We start from the raw sequence: 23,851 nt of genomic DNA on the forward strand, positions 1-23,851 counted from the left end.
GTTCTTTAGGACACTCATGGAAGTGACTTGTGTACTATATGATAGCCAGGCAATTCTTCTAGAAAGATATATCACTTGAAATGCCTCTGGAATATGTCCTACCATGTAGGAAGCAAGGACACATACAGCAAAGTGTTATCTGCAGGGATTTAATGTGAACTTATGAGGGACCCACCAACATCTGATGAAATAGAGTATTTGCTCATTAAAATGTGCTGTTCTCAGAATCACAAGAATAATGATGTCAGATCATGTTGTTGTGATACTGATAACAGCACATGGGTGTTTGGGTTAGTGCACTGTATAATACTGATTGATACAACTTGGATCTATTGCATGCTCTGTTATGCTCTTGATATGGACTCTGGTGAATTGTTTATTTATCTCATTTCCATTTTGACAGTCTGAGAAATAATTGTAGTATATCATAGCCCATGGAATGAACTAAGTAAAAGAATCAATGTGAAGAATTTAGCACGGTGGTTGAGTCAGAGTAGCAGTTGATGAATGATAGTAGTTATATTAATTACATTGTCACAGTCATTACTCCCATTATGACAGCTTCCACAACTACCAGTACCAATGCCAACACTGATACAAGACTACTTATAGGCTAGAGCATTCCAGATGTTCTTAATATCCATCACCACACAGAAAGTAAATCTATTTACTAGAATACTATTTATTTGTTTGTGTTTTCCCCTTTGATATCTGAAGATGCTGAACAATCAAACTACATCCTTGTCCATTAGCAATTCTATGCAAAACGAAAAGAACTGTGTTGTATTTTAGGGGAAAAGTCAAGTATATTCTAAAGCATAGCAATGATAATAATGTCTGCTTGGTTAAGATCATAGACTCCCTGTGAGCACTACTTTTACCTTCTATAATTTGTCTATTGCAGTACAATGATGTGAACACCTGTAAATAGGTTGAAGTATGAACATATGTTTAAATCCTATCTTATATTTCACTCCCTCTAATATCACTGCACTCAATGAAGTTGACTTTTTAGAATCCTTAAGTTTACCCTGGATTAAGTAGAAATGAGAGCGAAAGTTGTTATGACAGAGCTGGTTCATACTCAGGTCTTTTCCTGTGTAGCTTAACCAAAACTGGGTGGTTTACTCTAGTCTAATATAGTTCCTCTCATAATGAAGAAAGAACACATAAAATATATTTTAAAAAATCAAGTAATGAATCCAAGTGAAATATGTGAAAATTAGTGTTCTTAATAAATAGAGGAGGCAAAGGAGAGAGTTATTGGATGTGGCACTTTTTAGTGTGCTCATTAGACCAGTGGCTTTGGCATCATTTAAGAATTAACTGATATTTGGGCTCAGTGTTAGATCCACCTTACCAGAACTGACATTTAGAAAGTTAATTTAGGTGATTCTTATGCTTATTATTATTGAGTTACTCTAATATAATAAATCATTTTCCATATCTACTGTTTTCTAAACCATGTGTCATGTATAGTTGACCTTTATTCCTTTTTCTAACCCAACATATACACAGACTTTTTCTTCATCTTATTTTCTTTCTACCCTGCTTCTATTCTGGCCATTCATTTTATATAAAGCAATTTAGGATGAGGAAAGGGAAAGCCTATATAACAGATTCCCACTAATTTTTTTCTATGTATTGCACTGGTTAAGAGAAAATTTAACCCCTCTTTCTTGTTTTTTGTTTTTTAGTTTGTCACTTTACTTTTTTAAAAATGTTTTTATTTTATAATTAACTTAATTTCACATATCAGCCACGGATTCCCCTGTCCTCCCTCCTCCCACCCTCTAGCCCTCCCCCTCCCAATCCAACCCCCATTCCCACCTCCTCCAAGGCACAAAGATACCTCCACTGTAGACTACTGGCAATAGTTGAGAGAGTGCCTGAGCTGACCTGCTCTAGTGTTCAGATGGCCGAACACCCTGGCTGTAATGATAGAACTCTCATCCAGTATCTGATGGAAGGGGATGCAGAGATCCACAGCCGAGACCCAGGTGGAGCTCTGGAAACCCCACTTTCTTAATCTGTTCTAAACTGGTAAACTCAAGGCAGGAAAGACTAACCATCTAATATAAACTCTTCTTTTAAGTCCAGTAGTGTGAAGAGAATTCTCAATGCAAGTTCAATGATGTATAGAAGTATAGTGATGCCATGATTCCACAATGTCACAGACAAAAAGAGCAGCTCCACTGAGATGAATTAAGTTGATACAAATTATGACTCTAATATTAATGTTTGATAACTAATTATCTAAATTAAGAAGTAAATAAGTCAAGGTATATAAGATTTTTTTCTTTATGTCTTATAGATTAGTAGAGATTGTGCTACTAAGTGTTGGGTATTTTGCTATTGATACACACACTACAAAATATTCTGATAGTTTCTCATGAGATACATTAGTTCTCTAATTGAAAGATTTTATATAGCTTCAGTGAATGAAAATTTCTCTGAAAACAACAATCTTTGTTGGCAATCTTGTTTTCCAACTTTGCCAAGTCTTATTTTTAAGTGGAAGGGGAAAAAAGACAAAACATAGTACTGTAGAATGCTTTGTGGGTTTCTTGCAGGAAAAATCATTTAATAGCATAGCCTCAATTCATACAAACAAATAAAGTTATTTAAATCTTAGAAGAAAAAGCATTTCACACCTGTCAGAGGAGGAGAAGAAAGAGAGGAAGAGAAGGAGGAAGCAGAACAAGGTGGGAGGAGAAGCAGAAGGAGGCACTCACCTCAGTTGTTCAGTTAGTGGACAGGCACCATCATCTGAAAAAACCAAAAAAATTCATATACTGTGATCATGAATACTATAAAAATGTAATTGTTTAAAATCCATTTTGCTAATCTATAAGAACAAAATTAAACAAGTGAAGAAATAGCTGGTTTGATCTTATTTATGTATTCTATCATCACCATTTTAGAATCAAAATATTTAACCCATTGTTTTCAAAATTATTTTCAGAAACATATCAGGTGCATGTATATTATGAAGAAATTTTTATGACACATATGATTAAAAGGTAAGCACAACCACAGAGATGCTTATATAACAGTATTGGCCAATGCGTGAACACAGTCTTGAAATACCTTAATACACAGCTCTGATGTCATATACATTGCTTTTATAAGCTATGATCCTCACAAATGATGGCAAAGTAAACGACAGAGTGTTCAGGGTCTTCAGTCACATACATATACTCTAATTTTATAAGATTGTCTCTTTAGAATCTATCTCCCACTATTTTCCACTACACAGTTTCTTAAAACTTCTGTCCTTCCTTCCTTTTATCTTTCCTTTGCCCTTCCTTTCTTCTTTTGTTCCTTCTTTTCTTTGTCCTTCCTCCCTCTCTCCTATCACTCATCTACTTTCTTTCCTTTTTTCCTTTCCTTTTTTTCTATCTCACTGTTACTTCCCTCCTTTTTTCTTTCACAGTATTTTAGTTCACTTCTTATGCATTCACCCATCCTACAGGGACAAATTAAATGATGTCTTCATGGTGAAGCTCATCTTGATAGCTAGAGAAGAAATTACTCTACTTTCAAAGTGTTTTGTCCATACTTTGTACTTTCACTTTACTAATTTGATCGTATCTTGTGTTGTAGACATGGGTATTCATGTCTTGAACATGTTCATCTTTGAAAATCAGAAATTTCCTAGTATGCTTCTTAAATAGGAGATGCCTTGAGGTACCTGCTGAGTTACAACTCTGGGGTTCTAGATATGTCATGAGGAGTATGTGAATGGAGTCACCCCAATATGAGTTGAGGTCATGTGTAATAATGTGACACTTAAGCCTTTGAAGGTGTATTTGTGTGTGTGTGTGTGTGTGTGTGTGTGTGTGTTCCACATGTGTATAGGTACCTACAATACCAGAAAATAGTATCATATGATCTTTAGCTGGAGTTATATTAACAACTCCAGTGTGAAAGAACTCACTATAAGTAGCAGAGACAAAAATTCTGCTACACCCTTTCTCTTCATCATGTTATGTTCTATGGATATTTTCTCCTGTCACAACCAGTCAAATTTAGTTCTCACAGTCCCATTGCTGAATGAGTTAGTCTCAAATGTTCTCCGCCAAATGCTGTCACAGCATGCACAGCTATTCCATAACTTTATAAGGTCCTATATTGATTCAAACAGGGAAAGATGAAAATCTCAATTCAAAGAATTCACCTGACTCTTGATTAGGAATAAATGAGTTTGTCTAGATTTTCAGCTAGCATTCTGGGTACCTTATGCCTCAAGAATTTGAAGAGCTTTGAACTTTTATCCATTTTCTTCTTTCTTTTATTCTCTTTACCTTAGATTTTGAGAATCATGATAGTTAATCTATATATCTCCAATCACTTTCATATCTACCTTACATTACTAAAAAATCCTTAATCATGAAATAAATTGAATTAAGCAACAATAGTATAATATTATGAGTTAAAATGAATAAGAGATAATTTTTCAAGACTTCTTTTTATCATTTGTTGAGCAAATATTTTGCTTTATTTAAGAAGTGAATGACAACTAGCCATCTCTCCTGTGCTATTCTAGAGATTTCAGAGAAGGTTATAACCATATGTATGTCTCCTACTTCCTATGCTATGGTGTGGAGAAGACAGGGAAAGAAGCTGCATATTCAGCTGAACACAAGAGAGTGAGATAATTTTAAACAAAGAGAAGGAGATAATTTCAATTACTGAAACAGGAATTTGGCTCAGCAGACAAATGCTTAAATTGGGCAATCAGTAACCAGATCAGAATGATACAGAGCAAGCCAGCTTTGCAAGACAGAAGTTCACATGTAAGCAACAGAAATAAAACCAAAATGTTATTAGTATCTAGTACATAGAAAAGAGTGATAATTATAAAACTGGGAGGTATGTGGAAACAGAATACAGACTGATGGAAGATCATTGCTATAAAGTTTGCATATAGCCAAAGGGTCTTGAAGAACCACTGGAATGTTTTAAATGATAGGTATATGTCATTTGTGCTTGTCTTATAAATAGAAAGTGGTACTCTGTAGGAAATATAGAAAAGTGGCAATGGGAACAACAGGTTCCATCTTGAAACTTCAAGGCAAAAACTAGTAATGGCTCATAAAACTAGTGAGATGAGATAGGGAGAGTCATTTCATACTCATCGAAGGAACAACCCACCAAGAGAATATTGCAATTCTAGAATATGCACACCAAACACAAGTGCACTCAATTTCATATAAGAAATATTATTGGATCTAAAAGGGAAAAAAACTGTAGATCAAACCCAAGATAGTGATAGTGAGTGATTTCGTTTTCCTGCTCTGATCAATTGACAAGATATCTGAACAAAAACTTAACAAGGAAACATTGATGTTAAGTGACATCATAAACCAAATGAATCCAACAGACATCTACAGAACATTCCATCCAAACAACTAAAGAATATACATACTTCTAGGAGCTCATGGAAATTTCTCTAATATTGACCACATATGAAGATATAAAACAAGTCTGAATGAATATAGGAAAACTAAAATACAATCCAGTACTCTAACTGACAATCCTGGAATCAATCTCTATATCAACAGCAATGGAAAATACAGAAAATACAAAAACTCATGGAGATTAAAAGTATACTACTGAATTAAAATCAGGAAGAAATCAAGAAAGAAAGAAAAAACTTTCCAGAACTGAATGGAAATGAAAACACAGTGTACCAAAATCTATAGGAATGAAAGCATCCCTCAGAGCAAAGTCCACAACACTAAGTGCCTACATAAAATCTCTAGAGAGCAGCCGGGAGGCTGTGGTGCACGCCTTTAATCCCAGCACTCAGGAGGCAGAGCCAGGCAGATTTCTGTGAGTTCAAGGCCAGGCCCCTCTACAGAGCCTGATCCAGGACAGGCACCCTGTCTCGAACATCACCCCCACACACACACACAAAAAAAAAAAAACAAATAAAAAACAAAAACCCTAGAGAGCTCTCATATTAATTACTGTATGTTACAATTGAAGGTCTTGGAAAAAAAGAGTAAACAACACACAAACATGGCAGACAGGAAGACCTGAAAACGTCAGGGCTGAAATTAATTAAACAGGAACTAAAGAAAAACAACAGAAAGAGTTAAGAGCTGTTTCTTTGAAAAGATTAACAAGACTGGCAAATTTTTAGCTAAATTAAGCAACAGAAAAAGAGAGAGTATCCAAATTAATAAAATCAGAGTTGAAAAAAGACATCACAATAGATATTGAGGAAATTTGGAGTTATGAGGACACATTTTAAATTTTATACTCCACTAAACTGGAAAATCTAGAAGAAATGAATGAATTTCTGAAAGCATATGACCTACCAACATTAAAGGAAGATGAAATAAATAATTTAAGCAGAGCCACAACAACCACTAAGACAGCAGTAGTAATTAAAAAATCTCCCAAAATGAAAAAAGCCTCAGGGCCAGATGTATTCAACACAAATTCTACCAGACCTTCAAGGAAGAAGTAGTACCAGGACTTTTCAAAATTACCTGTAAAATGAAGAGAAACAAGCTGCTCCAATTTCTTTTTATGAATCCAAGATTACACTGATACCCAAACCTGATGAAAAAGGTGAATTATCGGCCAATCCCCCTCATGAACACAGACAAAAAAAAAAATCTCAACAAAATATTTGCAATAAAATATTTGCTAAGAATTCTCAGTACTGTTCAATAGCATATGAAAGATCACCCTCCACAATTACATCAGCTTCACCTCACAAATGCAGGGAAAATTCAACATACATAAAGCAATCAATGAAATCCACTGCAGAAGTATGTTCAGTTACAGAAATGACACAAGTATCTCAACAGAACATCAAAGGTCTTTGACAAACTTCAATATCCCTTAGTAGTAAAAGTCCTGGAAAATCTAGGAACATGAGAGTACACCTCAACATAATAGAGGCAATGTACGATAAGCCAATGGTCAATATTATGCTAAATGGAGAGAAATGCAGTGTTTCCATGAAAATCAGCAATAACTCAAGAATATCCACTATTTCCATTCCTCTTCAACATGGTCCTTGAACACATGGACAAAACAATAAAATGGAGAAAGGGATATGAGTATGAAAGAAAGAAATGAAAGTACTCTTGTTTACAAATGATATGATTCTTCTTTTTAATTGAAAATAGATTCTTCTCTCATATAATATATTCTGACTACAATTTTCCCTCCCTCCACACCTCCCAGGTCCCCATCCAGCTCCTCAAGATGCATTCCTCCTGAGTTTACTCTTCATAAAGGAGCAGGCCTCCAAAAGACTGACAGCCAAACAGGACAAAATAAAAACAGTAAGACAAGGTAGAAGCCCTCATATCAAGGCTGGACAAGGCCACCTGAAAGGAGGAAAAGAGTATCAAGTGCAAGCAAAAGAGTCAGAGATACAGAAGCTTCCACTGTTAGGAGTCCCACTAAATCACCAAGCTAATGATTCTATATATAGAAAACCATAGAGATTCCACCTGTAATTTTTGGAATTGACAAGCACATTCAGCAATGTAGCACAACACAAAATTAACACATAGCAATCAGTAGACTCCTTGTTTACCAAGAACAAACACACCAAGAAAGAAATAAAGGAAACAACCCAATCACAATTGCTTCAGAAAATATAATCTTGAATGAATCTAACCAACAAAATGAAATGCTTGTAAAATGAAACCTATAAGACACTGAGGAAAGAAATACAAGAAGATACAAGAGGGAAAGACTGACCATGATTCTGGATTAGTAATTGTGTGAAAATGAACATTCTATTAAATGGAAGCTACAGATTCAATCCAATTCTCATAAAACTTCCAACACAATTCTTGACAGAAATTGAAAGAATAATATCAAAATTCATATGGTAAAAAAGATGCAGAATAATCAAACAATGGTGAACAATAAAAATACTGCCTGGGTATTATCATCCCAGATTTCAAGTTATATTTCAGGACTATATTAATAAAAATATCATAATTCTAATATTGAAAGCTGATATATCTTTCATTGAAATAGAACAGAGGAAGCCCACATTCATATACTCACCATTTTTTTTTGACAAAGAGGCCAAAAAATACACATTGGAGAAAAGACAGCATTGTTAACAAATATTTGCTGGTCAAATTGATAAACAACATGCACAAGAATAAAATTAGATATTTATCTCTCATTCTGCATAAAACTCAATTTCAAATGGGTCAAAGACTTCAACCTAAGGCCTGATACCTCCACTCCAATAGAAGGGAAAGTAGGGAATAGAATTTAATTTTTAGGCACAGGAAATAACTTTCTGAACAAGACACTGGTAGGGCAAGTATTAAGACCAATTGTGATGATATATTGTGTACCCTAATAAACTTTCCTTAGGATCAGAGGACAGAGTGAGCCATGAGATTAGACATAGAGGTCAGGCAGTGAGTGGTGGGACAAACCTTTAATCCCAGTACTGAGAAGCACACACACCTTTAATTCCAGGAAGTGATGTCTGGGCAGGGAGAGGTATATAAGGCATGAGGAAACAGGAACTCACTCTCTCTAGAATGAGGATTTCATAGAAGTAAGAGCTAGTGGCTGGCTGCTCTGCTTCTCTGATCTTTCAGCTTTCACCCTGATATCTGACTCTCTGTTTTTTAATTAAAAGACCATCTAAGATTCGAACAACAACCAATATTGACAAATGTGACCTCATGAAATGAAAAATCATCTGCATAACTAAGAACAAAATCATTTGTGTGAAGAAGTATCCTACAAATTGGAAAAAGATTGTTACCAGTCATAAACATGGCAGAGAGTTTGTGTCTAGAATATATAAAAACCACAAAACCAAACATGATTAAAGTAAACAAGCAAGTTAAAAATTGGGACATGGAACTAAATATAAGGTTCTCAAAATAAAAAAAAATATGACTGAGAAGTTTCTAATTAAAACTACTTTGAGATTTTATCTTAACTCAATCTGAATGGCTAAGATACTAAAAAAATTTACAACAAATACTACCACGAATATGGGAAAGGAAGGCATGTATTCACTGTTGTCATAATGTAGATTTGTGTGGATGTTCTACAAAAAGCAATAAATAGCTTCCAAATGACCCAGTTATAGTACTTATTGGTCTGTTCCCAATCCTGCTGTAGAGATACCATCTCAGCCAAGTCATTGCTCTCTGTTCATAATAGTCAAGAAAATGAAACAGCCTAGATGTCAATCATAGATGAATCAATAGTAAAAGTGTGGTTCATATATACAATAGAATACTATTAAGCTGTAAAGATGCATGAAATTCCCCAGTAAATGAAAGCACCTGGAAATAATCATCCCGTGTTGATTATTTCCAACACCCAGAAAAACAAATGTCTCATTCTCTCTCACATGTGGATACTGGCTTTGTATCTTCAGGTACATGCATTTCAATTGTAGTACTCATAAAAGATTATGAGTTTATATATATATATATATATATATATATATATATATATATATATGATTATGAGATTATATATATATAGATAGATTATGAGATTATATATATATATGGCGCTATAGCGCTAGTGGGGGCTGTTGGGGTATTCAAAGGAAGTGTGATAGAATGCAAAGGCATGAATGGAGATAGAAGAATAACAGCACAGAAAGGGTTAAATTGAGATTGGAGGGAAGGGTAGAAAAGAGAGTGTGAGGAAAAGTAACTAACACTAAAGACCTTTTTAAAATAACATATAGAAACCTACTTCTGTAGGTTTCCTAAAATATACTCATAAACACATGTAAAGGGAGTTGAAATATAGTTACCCTATAATGAGGAAACAATGCCTCCCTTAGATACTATATGTATGTCAGATAAAAGGCCCAGTGCCAGGCATAAATCACCTCTTTTCTAGTTGCTCTTCAGTGGGGTACAATAAGCCCACCCCCAGATATTACAGGTTATTGTTAATGCTCTTCATCACCATTTTCCTCTCTTCACCACCATGTTACTGAAGACAGCATGTCCAGTCACAACACATGGACAAATCAAGCTGATATTAACTTGGACGTTTCAGTCCTACTGGTTAATTTTCATAGTGCTGGAAGACACTGTATGCTTTACCAGAGGAAAAAAGTAATCATCAATATTAGCCAGCTGTGAACCCTGAGAATTACAATAATGATTGGAGTGGCAAGACATATCCACTGGTGCATTCATGGCCCAAATGATAGAAAAGTAACGTTTAAACACTTCTGATTAGACTTAAAGTCTGCCCCACAGAACAAACTCATGCCTCGTACTGTTAAGTATATCCCGAGTCTGAGTGTGACTAGGTCATAGACCCTACAGGAAGATCTATTACTCCTATCCTGCCAAATGCACATAGTAATAATATGTTTCCTGCATTCTTATCATCATACCTACAGAATAGCACATCTCTCATCACTCATCAGAGGACTATGGAGGCAAACAGAAGATTACAAATTAGGAATTAAAACAAAGACAAAATTGCAATCTAGTTAGTTGTGTGGCACTGATCAAGATATAAAGATTCCAATCTGAAGCAGTTCCCAGTTTCATGCTACAATCTCATGGGTGCCATAATGAACAGAGCTCACTGGCCTGCAGTTAGAACTCCATAAAACCATGTTGTTTCTTTGTCATTTCTGGAATATCAACACAGCACGGGCACACTAATGGTGTGCCATCTCTACCTAAATCTTCGTTATTGTCGGCAGGAAGCATTTCTGAAAGTAGTCATTTGGCCTTTATTTCTATCCAATTCCTTTAAAGTCTTCAAAATCCACAGATTACTTCTTTACTATGAAAAGAAAATGACATGATGGTGTTTGTTTTTTTTTCTTAGCTGTATGTTTCATAAAGAAGAGGTCTAATAATTAACAATGTAGCTGCAGCTTATTATGGTGTGGTTTACATTTTTGATCCCCATTTTCATTATAATTTGGAAAACTGGAATGGCTTCTTAATGCAGTGCACTCTCTGGTTCCATAGGGTCCTAACTTCTACAAAAGTGGGTGTATGGAAATAACACAAATTCAATAGGAGTAGAAGAGGCCAGATAAAATAAGGAATGGAGATGCATCATGTAGATAGACACTACTGGAAAAAAATCTCACCAAAACCTGAACTCCATGACCCACTTGACAGTATTAGCCAGGGCAACACTGCCTCCATTTCAATTAATACATTGCAAACTCAATATCTGTGTCATAATGAAGTTTCAGTTCAGATTTGTATAATGTAGGAATTCTTTGTTGAGACTAAATGAAACATGCTTTCTAGAAAACAATATTATTGTTTGTGCAAAATTGATTTTTATGCTGTTTGACTCCAGAGTGACAGTTTACTAGACTATATTTTTCCTGTTTTCAGTATTGTCTCATCTAATTTTATTTTTCATTTTCCCAAATCATTTGTATGAGCCTGTGGGAAATGGTGGTGTTTATCCTCTGGCTTCTCTCTCTTCTGAGATAATTTGTAATTTGCTAACACACTGTAAACACTACAGCTTTGCATAACTTCTGAATGGTTAATCTGTTTGTCCTCAAAATTACCAGATTATTCATTTAATTTTGCCATCATTTTCTTTGCACATTAAAAATGTACTCAAGATAATTTTAGTTTGGAATGTGAAGGGCTAATGTAAAAATTACTTTTGTACCCTTTAAAGGAGCAAACAATAATGAAAAAACTGAACAGCTAAGACATGATTTCAAACAGAATGGTGCATACCTAAGAGGGTAGATACTTTCAATACATATTAAAATTGTGCCTGAAAATTGTTGTGGCCAATTATTTAGGCCAATGTTGGATTTGGGTCTAGGAACAACCAAAATCGATCAATCAATCGTCCTCCCTCCCTCCCTCCCTCTCTCTCTCTCTCTCTCTCTCTCTCTCTCTCTCTCTCTCTCTCTCTCTCTCTCTCTTTCTCTCTCTCTTTTCTCTCTTTCTTACATTTGCTTCTAATTAGGAGCCTTAGCATGTAAACTCAAGGTAACCATGGAGCTGTGGTTCTATGTAATGAATAAATGATGGACTGAATAATGAATAAAATGAATAGAAGAGGTGGGAGGACAGACCATACAGTGGATAAAACATGAGCCTCAAGAAACACTGGAACCCACCCTCCAACTTCATTCAAGCTTTTTCCTATTTCATAGATCATGGACTCTATTAGAGCACCCATTTGTCTTCCCAGTGGAGGCCAGTCTCCCTTTCTTTAGAGCTCTACACTTGTTAGTCACAAGGGGGTGAAGTTGACAAAAAGCTTTAGTTTTCAAAACCACCCTTGTAAGGAGAGAGGAAGAAGCCAGTGGTGAGAACACGAAGCAGGAATGAGACAGCACACTTGAGAGGAAAGTGTGTGTGTCAAAGCTGTCAGAGGACCTGAGAGAGGATATTGGAGAGCGGTCTTCTTGAAAAATACATCAGATATAAACTCTATCTATGTACAACCCACCTTCACAGCAAATTCTGACTTGAAAACCTAGGGTTACAAGCAACAAGTAACTTACAGAGTAGTTACAGAAAAAGTAGGTGTAGGTTTTTTCTTGACATTTGAAGAAGAGGGTAGCAAACTTATCAAGAGACTGGCCATTATAAGACACCATATCCCCAAATATCCATGAACAGAAACTGTAGGACAGTAGGTTTAATGCAGAGAAGAAAATATGAGCAACAAGGGGACTGAGTACTGATGGTACCACTGAGCACAGGAACTGAGAGCCGATTGAGCCCTGAAGGGGGAACGGAGTACCAGCTGAGTCACTCCAGTGGGGACTAAGTGTTGACTGAGCTACAGCTAATGTTCTCATACTTTCATTTCCATGTTCCTTCATAGCATCTTGGCAGAAGAAGAAAAACAATGATTGTGTATGCGAATTGGATGTCTCTTTAAAAATTTGCATCAGGTACAAAATATACTCAACTAAATAAGTAAAACATTAAAACAAGTGAAATGCCATGTATTCAAAAGCAACGAAGGCAGCTGCAAGCAGACCAAGTTTTCCCCCAGCTACTCTGCTCCTCAGAGGTTCTTCTCTGTGAACTGCTGTCCGCATGCTCAGTGACAGTCATCCCTGTGCCTACTTGTTCAGAGTCATAGGAGCCTGTGGTGGGATGTGAAAGTTGCTTGATATAGTTTCAATTTATGGGTTCATTTCAGTGAAGAAAAACTTAGTAAGAGAATCTCTATCAGCTTTTAATTTTCTTAAAAAATAATGCTACATAATATTCAACAACAACAACAACAAAAAAACCCAACTCTGCTACCTTGATGAATTATACCAGGAAAGAACAGAAATTTGGGGTTTTATATAAAATGTAGGCTTGTCTAAATCAACATGACTATCTACTAGTTGTAAGTTTCAACTTTCTTCTTCACTTTAACAAGAGTTCCTTACAAAGAAGATTAAAGCAGATAATAAATATCAGACATCCGTTATTATGCCCATCAGGAGATGAATCCCTCAGTATTTTTAATCATTATGCCTCTTGTCACCTGATTCTTACTATTTTCTTTTAAGGAATAAAAATTCTCCAGTTTAGTATTTTGTCTGACTTTTACGATAGTATTCAATATACTATAAATTATAATAAAAGCTTGTGAATCTATTCTGGTCAAGAAAATAGAAGATGTGTTTTGACCAAAACAGATACCAAACTAGAAGAATGCTTGTTTTGTGTGTGTGTGTGTGTGTGTGTGTGTGTGTGTGTGTGTGTGTGTGTGTGAATGTGGGGACATGTGTGACACAGATTGCATGTGAAGGTCATACTATAACACTGAGGGTTAGTCTTCACCTTCCAACTATTTATTTTTTTCTCTGTGAGATGGATTCTTTGATGTGTGGTGCTGTGTGTACCAGGGCATCTAACATGCATGCTTTGAGGATTCTCTCTTCTTTGATTCTGTCTTGTTTTAGAAGAGTTGAGATTACAGACACATGCCACTGTGCCTGATTTTATTTCAGTTCTATGAATTCATATCTAAACATGTATGGTAGGCGTTTTACCCACTAATCTATCTCACCAGTACCTTTGTCTGGCTTTAATACAAAGACACATATGTCATGTATGCATGAACAGAGCTCATTAGTTTTATAATCAGAACTATGGCACTCTGACACTGTTTTATGCATCTGTCATTTCTACCTGATATGGTGCCCTCAAGCAATGCTCAACAGCAATTATAATATTTGCCAATGGACTTATTATATTGGATGTAAGTCCTTGAAGACTGAACCTAGGGGCTCATATATGCTGAGCAAGAACTCTATTGCTCAGCTATAATCCCAGCATTGGTTTTAGGTTGTTTTTTAAAAAATGTATTTTAGTTTCACTTTATTTTAAACTTTCCAAATCTTGAATTATTTGCGTGACTCATTAGGAGAACTGTGGAGCCAGTGTGGAAATTTTCTAAACTTAAAATATACAGTAATACCGAATATATACATATATATATATAATTCATATATATATATATATAGTTAAATATGATACATGTAATTGAATTTTGTAATTGAATTATACACACACACACACACACACACACACACACACACACACACACACACGTGGTGATATATTATGTACTCTAATAAACTTTGCCTGAAGATGAGAGGACAGAACAAGCCACTAGATTAATCATAGATGCCAGACAGTGGTGGCACACACCTTTAATCCTAGCATTCAGGAGGCAGAGATCCATCTGGATCTCTGTGAGTTCAAAGCCACCCTGGACTACATGAGATTAACTCAGTCAAGGAGAGAAAACAGAGCTGGGCAGTGGTGGCACATACTTTAATCCAAGTACTGGGAAGCACGCATGCCTTTAATCCCAGGAAGTGATGGCTGGACAGAGAAAGTATATAAGGCATGTGGAGACAGGAGCTAAGGCTTTTCGGCAGAAGCATCCCTTCAGCTAGAGGCTTTTTTAGGCTGAGGAGTTGGTGAGGTAAGAGGTGGTGGCTGTGGCTTATTCTTTTGTCTCTATAATCTTTCAGCAATTACCCCAACATCTGGTTCTGGGTTTTTTATTGAAAGACTATTTTAGAAATTCGAGCAATACACACACACACACACACACACACACACACACACACACACACGACCCCAAGAATCATCATATTAAAACAACTCAAGAAGAGTAACACATTAGTGAGTTATAGAAACAGTTGTGTAGAGCTGGAGAGATGGCTCAGAGGTTAAGAGTACTTGGCTGCTCTGGGTCCTGAGTTCAATTCCTAGCAAATGCGTGGTTGCTCACAACATCTATAATGAGATCTGGTGCCCTCTTCTGGCCTGCAGTCATACATGCAGGCAGAACATTGTATACATAATAAATAAATAAATCTTTAAAAAAAGAAAAGGAAGAAGAGAAAAAAAGGAACAACTGTGTAAAAGCTCTCAAGGGGGATTCTGATACTCCCATGACACAAAACCTTAACAGGAAAACAAAACAAGCAAAAGCTGCCTGAGATGAGTCCATGCTGTAAAAGTTACAAGCCACAGGGGTAAAGGAACACATCACATTTGCAGCAACAAGAAACATAAAAAAGTGCACTCCAGAAATACTAGAAAACTAAGGACTGATTGCTTCCAATTCCTAATGGAGTCACAGGGGAGTGCTTGAGCCTCAAATTTACTGGATGGCTAGATCATGAAGACTTTATTCCATATAGAAATCTGTACTTGACGTAGATTTTTTTCCTAAGGTTTCAAATATTTTTCCAGCACCACCTATATAGTTAAATCAAAGAAACATCCTTCCATCTTATATATGTTCTAAATATATTATTTCAAAGTATATGAATGTATCCTGTTGACCTGCCTACCAGAGTTTGCTACCTCTAAGAGAAAAATGCAAAACCCATTTTGTATTAAAAAAAATCTTTTCGTCAAACATATGTGTAAGATAATACACCACGAAGGAAATTATAGTAAGGTTCACTAAGCAGCCTTACACAACTTCAATAAGCACTAGATTTCTTTAAAGACATTGCCAGTTGTTCAGATGAATGAAGTGAGCTTCTTGACCAGAGGTTGCTAGCACAAATCAATAGACAGCCATGTGCACTCAGCCCATATCATATTTCAATAACAGGTGCTTAGAATTCAGTACACAGCTCAGCTATAAATCACAGAAAGAAATGATATTAAAAGTTAGATTTGAACTCAGCAATCAATGGAAATGTGCATCAGAGATGAAATACTTCTAGACATACATTGAAAGCAGATTTGTGTCACTGCCATCTGTACTTTGTAGTTTGATTTCCTACAACCATTTTGTAAAAAGAGCAAAATCCAGAGTAGCCAGAGCCTGACTTAGAAATTGCTTAATTTGCTGATTAAAGTAAGGAGGTATGATTTCTGTGGGGCAGGAAAGCTTTCAAACAGGAAGCTGAAAGACTGGTAGTTCAGAAAGACACCATAAAACAACTGCTACTTTGTTTATTTGACACTGTATTTTAGTTTTTTATATATATATATATATATATATATATATATATGTCTTCTATGCTTGGATAATGACAGTATTTTAGTATTATATATTAAAACTATATGACCACAATGTGGATCATCCAGTATGCTTGCTTGTGAACACATGTGGCAGAAACACAAATGGCAGACTTCTGCAACCAGTCATGTACTGGAAGAAGCTGCTGTGATGAACAGACTGGGCCATGTTCAGTGACCTAAATTACGGCTTAGAAAAAGTGAGTGTGTTCTTGCCTTTAGCAAAGTAGGACAATTATGTGTATTTACTTTATTTTCCAACACATCTGCAAAAATCTTTGTGTGAGTGTGGTGTGTGTGTGTGTGTGTGTGTGTGTGTGAGAGAGAGAGAGAGAGAGAGAGAGAGAGAGAGAGAGAGAGAGAGAGAGACTCTAAAAGTAATGTGCCATTAACCTGAAAAACAAATGAACTGTAAGGTGGATTTCCATCAAAATGGGTATGAAAAGGATTCTACGTTAAATCTCAGACTGGTGCATACGTTGTGTCCCTTTATGATTTCTAGTAATACATTAGAATGCTCAATACGTTCCCTGAGGATACAGGGTGTCATTGCCTGCTGTCCCCATGACAGTCAAGGCAGGGTAAGGAAAAAATTTTGTGTCTGCAACAGTGCTTGCTGACATTACCACCTCAATAGAAAATAAACCCCAAGCTGAAAGGCTATGCTGCTTTTCTTAATAATTATGTGGGCTTGTACAGAAGTGATGTCTGTGACTATAACCACTAACATAATTGACTAACCATGTCAATAGATATTCTTTTTCTTAAAACATAACACAGTGAGATTTGTGCCTGCTACCCTGGTAAACATTGAAATCATTGTATCTGGAGTGGCATTGCCTTCTCTGGCATTGAAACACTGAGAGCTAAATTGCTGCATGGAGCGAAAGTGGTACCTGCCAACCAATGTCTGAGGAAAGGGCTTAAATGGTTAAGTTTCCTTACCACCAGGGTTAGAGGTGAGAGTGCCTGTATACAATATATTCCACACTCCTCTTCATACTCTAAATTAGCCAAAGAACTCAGCACAAGGAAGTATACCACTCTGCAGAAATGTGTTCTATGTGCAAAGAGCAAAATATCAAATTTATAGTAAGCCAGTGACACTCAGGAGGAAGGGACACCCATACTCAGTTCTAAGGCAACACTCATTTGACAGGCATAGAAGCTAGGGTTGGGAGTTGGTGAACTATACCACAGAAACAGACACATCCTTCTTTTGTTTTTCTACATTTGCTATTTGCAGGGGACACTGCCACCACCATGGCCAGCATAGTAAAGCTCCATGGAGGCAAGAAGGCTGTTCCATTCAGAATGAATAAGCCAGTTTTGGTTCAAACTTTGGGAATATGACCCAGAGTAGTTTATTTTAGGCACATTTAAGCACAGAGCAATTAGGTGAAAACTTTTCTGGTAATAATTAACACAATTCCACATGCACAATAAAGCATACATAAATCTACTTGAGGAGCAATAAGCTAAATAAAGATCAGATATGACTACATTGAAACTTTTTGTAAAGTACATGTGATACCTTCCATAGCAATGGATTCTACAGATTGACTAAGAAAAAAAAACTTATGATAAAGATTTGAGTGAATGTCCAGTGTGGTCTCTAAGCCACACAGATAGTGCAAAGGTGACCAGGATAGTAACTGTGTCTGTGTATCTGTTGCCAGTCTTTTTGGGCAAATAGTAGATTATGCATTCCTTCCTTTGAAGGAACAACTCTGTGTTTAACATTTCAGGTTGCTCTAGTGCTTATCTATAAACACAAAGAACTCACAGATAGTGAAATATAGCAGCAGACTGTGTAGTGTCCCAAATGTGACAAAGACTATCAATGCAAGGTGAATTCTTGTGGTTAGTTGGGATGAGAACATCATTTTGAGCAGCTATAAAACATCTCTAAGTATCCACTTTTAAATCACATTTCTCCATTTGATTGGTTATTAGTTTAAAAGAAATTATTTGTACAAATAAAAGTAAAGAAAATGCTATAATGGGCTATGTTTTCAACTTTTCAGTGGTCAAATGTTTATTCATGGCTGTCTGTAAGACCAAAGTAGAAATCATCCCAAGCATGAACTGTCTGGATAAGGTCTATGGATGCCAAAGCTCCTATTTGTCAATGGAACTTTAGTTGTAATCTTGGTTCTGTGATTTTTAATATCATGGTCATGGAATAGATATCGGATTTCTTTAAGCTCTGATTTCCTGGTTTGTAAAGTCTATGAGGGATGTTATCGGGAATGAATCTGATAACATTTCTATATTACTAAATGCACTCCCAGGCATGTAATGGTCACCTACTAAATGACAGCTTTTATTTTATTCCCCTGAGCTTGCTCTATCTAACAATCTAACCACTAATACTGTTGCAATTTTGGACTTCAGGAGACAAATCTACATTTTTGAAGAAAAAAGGAAATTTCTAGGGAAAGCAGAATTTTCTGTTGTAACCCCCTTTTCTCCTCTTAAAATGTGTTCTGCGTAGCTCTATTGAGAATTCACCTCCTATTATTTAAGACAATCTTTGATTGGATTCAAGCTCTCCTCCTACATCCTCTCAAAGGACAATCCAAACTCTTCAATTATCTTTTTTCACATACATCTCAAAAGGTACTTTGAGTGCTTGAAAGGCCATAATTCTTTCTCCCTAAAGTTTTGAATTCCATCTGATGAAATTACCACACTTTGTAGACTAGTGCCATGTCACAGAAACAATAGTGTCAATTAACCTCCCCTGCCTTCAGCCAGGTTCTTTCTTTTCCTTCATAAAAGTTAATTTGGTGCTTTTGAAAGAAGAAAGATTGGAAGATAGAGAATCAGGGTCTTGACGTCACAAAATAGGTACTGACTAGAATGAGTGGCAATATCCTTAAAATTGTTGGCTTCAGAATTTCAGATACATTTAAGGAAGGGTTGTCTTACTTGAGTGGAGGTAATTGAATCTCCCTGGTACATTCAGTCTGTGGAATCACTCTCACAGTGATAATCAGAGCTATTCAACATATGAGAGTTAGTTTTTTTAATTAAAAAAAGATTACTGTCATCAATACTTGGGTGTATTATGTAACAGTAATTCTAATTATCTTGTCCAATCACAGGAAAGAGAGGGTTCTATCAGGATAATGATCCACAAAAGTCTCAAAATTTGGTCTTAAAATATCTTTTATTTAATGAACACTTACTCTGGATCTATCATCTGTCAGTCTTGATTTCCTATCAGAAATGGAGACTAATAAGAGCAATCCAGCAATTCATGTGCTCATGAAGGAAAAGTGTGAAACTCAAAACCAGAAAAATGGTAAGATCATTTCTAGGCTGACACTATGGGCACAACCTACAGTTTAGAAGAGCTCCCATACTAAAATCAATACTTTTCAGGCATTCTTAGTCATTTATTTTGCTATAAACTGAAATTATGCATTATACAGTCAGTTTTGTTCAGAAAGCTGTGAATACTATTGCAGACACTGCCCCTACCCCAAGAACTATCTAGAGAAAAGCAGAGGTCATGAGTTCTATAGCTACTTTAGACATCATTTAACAAGCCCTTTTGATGAAGTGAATTACGAGCAAAGAATATATTTGCTCATCTAATAGACTACATTCAACTCCTTAAAAGGCAACTGAGTTTATTTAATCAAATACAACAAACTTTGATTTAGCATCAGTTCTGTATAAGAATCCATAAGAGCACTTTGAGAGATTCACAAAACACAATTCTTGTCCCATAAATTTGAAGTGAGAAATAAGATAGAAGTAGCTCATAAAATGTTCCTTCGGATCTGCTCCGAGATACTAGAACTGCAGAAGTCCTGAAAGACACAAGGAGTGTTTGGGAAGTCTTTTAAAGGGGGTCAGTAGATTTCCCTGTTGTCATTAGTAGGACTGGTGTGAAGGAAGATTCCTTTACAAGGAGGAAGCAGCTGAAGACCAAAGGAAAAAACCTAAATTTTTTTTTGCAGTAACCCTTAGTAATACATACATTTAGTTACCAAATGGGATACAGGTGAAAGAGAATTTAAACAGAAGTGGAAATGAATTCTTACCTCTTGTTTTCCTCACCTCAACTGATAAGGCATTGGCATTGAGTCAGTCACATAAATGACTCTTGCTTAAGTGTAGTCCTGGCTTTCTTTCGGTCTCTCTAGGTTAGAGGACTCTATGATCTTCCCACCTAGACTTCTCCATTAAGCACCTTCTAAAGTGAGCTTTCCTGATTGAAAGTGAAAGTCTTGTTCTGAAATGAAAAACTGATTCTGCAACCATTGGGAGTGAGATCTTTCAATGGAGTGCTAGGACTGAAGGTTTTCTTGCTGCAATCAGGATGGAACTGGAGTCCCATGTCTCCAACTTACAGCTGTGCCATCTAATGAATTTCTTGGCCTCCGTGACTTTTACTTTTCTCAAATATTTTCTTGATGAAATAAAATGATGATATAAATAAAATAAATATACAAGATGGTAGGTAGCAGGGTCTGATCAAAACAGAATGAGTGCCATTGCTCAGGGGATAGAAAATTCCATCCTGCTGTGGAGTTGAAGACCAAATTCTTCTCTAGTGTCAAGTTTTCTTTCTTAGAACGGCTCCTCAGCTACCTGGCATGTTGTCCTTCTCCAGTATCTTAGCATGCTGAGATGTCTCTGGAGAAGAACTCTCCACTTATTTGTGTCTATCTGTATAGGTCTCTCCCATTGTTTGTCACAGTCTCTCAATCTATTATATCATTTCCACTAGATAGAACAAAAGCCCAGGCCATGACTGGCCCGATAGATTTTTCAGTTAGCAGGTACACAGCAGAATAAAGCCTGCAATCTGTTTGCTTTGATACAGAGCTCATTTCTTATACCCATGGTCTCACTAGTCTTTAATATTCTGCAGGAAGAAATATTTTTCTTTAGCCAGTTCAACCACAGTAGCTAAAAATGTGTATGTTTATCTGCTATCCTTGAATTTTCCAATCCTGTCTTTTGGGAACTAACCTGAGTTTCTACTCACAACTTACATATTTCAAGTAAAATCAATGAATTAAATTAACCAATAGCCAAAAACCTAGACAAACCTCCTCCTTCCAAAACAACACTTGATTTTTCAAATAATGGGATGTTAGTTATTGGAGGTGACATGTGATGGTTATAGCTAGAGTTGTCCTGCCTGGCCCACGGTCAGGGCAAATCTCTCTCACCTGCCATCCCACAGCCACTCAGACCCAACCAAGTAAACACAGAGACTTATATTGCTTACAAACTGTATGGCCCTGGCAGGCTTCTTGCTAACTGTTCTTACAGCTTAAATTAATCCATTTCTATAAATCTATACCTTGCCACGTGGCTCGTGGCTTACCGGCATCTTCACATGCTGCTTTGTCCTGGTGGTGGCTGGCAGTGTCTCTGACTCAGCCTTCCACTTCCCAGCTTTATTCTCCTCCTTGTCCTGCCTATACTTCCTGCCTAGCCACTGGCCAGTCAGTGTTTTATTTATTGACCAATCAGAGCAACACATTTGCCATACAGAACATCCCACAGCAGATGCATGTGAGATTGCTGCTAATATAAACTAACAGAACAGCCACAGAAACTGTGATTTTTAAAGTATCTTGGAAAAGCTATCAAAGATAGAAATTAAATGAAATGCTAATCTTCTATAAAGTCTGGACTAAAGTATATTCAGATGGATAAATCTTTATTACATTAAATGCAATCCCAATTTCACACATAAACAGAAAATGCAAGCAAAAACCTCTGAACTTTGTGTTTTATTACAAACATACTTATTTAGATTGGCTGTAAATCTGAAAACATTTGGAATAGCTATATTCTCAGAACAGCATTATTCAGCTTTGACAAAAAAAAAAGCGTAAAAATCCAGTTTATAATTTCTATTTAGCCAGAGCATGTGGTTTCTACTGTAATTCTCAGGAAGGGAACAAATTCTCAGCAAAAGTTAGATTAAAGACTATATCATGCAAATTGATTGAAAACTCAGTATTGAAAGTGGAGGATGCTTGCAATGCTAGATGATAATATGCTGCATTGTTTTGAAGAAATAGATAGATTATAGATATATACATAGACAGGCATTTCATTTCTCCTCTTTCCTGTCCTTTCCGTGTGTGTGTGTGTGTGTGTGTGTGTGTGTGTGTGTGTGTGTGTGCATCTTCTAACATGACAAATACTTGAGTATGCACACCTAATCTCACTATAGACAGGACAATATATTTGAACAATTTAAAATTCTTTCAAAATCAATTATGTTATTTCTACACCATACAATAGAAGTATGTGGTTCTAGAATAGTTTATGATCTAGTTGTTTGATCATATATTATTGATACTCTATAGACTATTTTAATTAATGACTTACAATTATTTTGAGTTATGTGATAAACGATGCTAATATTATTGTAGCTGTTTCTGAAGTGAAAATCAAAGACATGGACTTGAAACTTCATGAAGCCCTCAATTCTGCTTAGTAAATGTATTTTTAAAAAAATCCAATATGTATATGCTTAGAAACACGTGTAGCAAAGAGATAACCTGCGGTCATATACAATAAAGAATACCTTCATAAAGACCACTGCAGGAAAAGTGAAACAGAACCACCATAGCCTTTTGTATTTGAAACCTACTAACACTGGTTGGTGACATTGAACTTAGGAGAATTGTGTAATGGGAAGGAAAAGCATTTTGCTTTTTTATTTTATTTTATGTTTTTAAAGTCGATTTTAGGTTAAAAATTCATCTGGGAACTGCCCATCATTGAACCATACTCATTCTGTGAGATTCATCACAAGATTTGCATATATTTCAATGTCCATGGAAAGGAGAGGACACTATTCTCTGTTTAGAAAAATGCTTGAAATATAACTTTGATTACAAGTAATTCAATCTAACCTCATAATAAACATAGTTAATGACTAGAAAATCATATAATCCTTTGAATCTATTTGTAAAATCTAGAGTAGTAAGAATTTCCCTTGCTTTTAGGCAGAAGTGATGTTTTCAAAATTAAATTTAATAGAAAGTAATTTTTAATTAATTAATTTATTTATTTTAAATCCTACCACAACCTCCCCTCTCTCCTCTTGTTCTACTCCTCCCCCCTCCCCACTCCTTCCCTCCACTCAGAAAGGAGCATGCCTCCAGGGGCTTCAGCAAAGTATGGCATATTAAGCTATCATAAGACCAAGCACCTCCCCCTGTATTCAGGCTGGGCAAGGCAATCCAGCACGAAGAACAGGTTCTCAAGAGTCAGTCAAAGCACCAGGACAGCCCTTGTTCCTGTTGCCAGGAGTCCCACAAATAGAGCAAGCTACACAACATATATGCAGAGAGCCTAGG

The 23,851-nt window shown here is 36.1% G+C and overlaps 1 long non-coding RNA gene across 1 annotated transcript in view; it reads right to left on the minus strand.

The window, feature by feature from the left end:
- LOC131904975 (uncharacterized) overlaps window positions 1-23,851 on the minus strand; it is a 160,233-nt gene that overhangs the window by 48,435 nt on the left and 87,947 nt on the right. Inside the window, exon 3 of the long non-coding RNA XR_009377822.1 lies at window positions 2,736-2,769. This is a non-coding gene — a long non-coding RNA (uncharacterized LOC131904975). The remainder of the gene's footprint in view (window positions 1-2,735; window positions 2,770-23,851) is intronic.

This window comes from Peromyscus eremicus, chromosome 2 (genome assembly GCF_949786415.1).
Source record: "Peromyscus eremicus chromosome 2, PerEre_H2_v1, whole genome shotgun sequence".
Taxonomy (NCBI): domain Eukaryota; kingdom Metazoa; phylum Chordata; class Mammalia; order Rodentia; family Cricetidae; genus Peromyscus; species Peromyscus eremicus.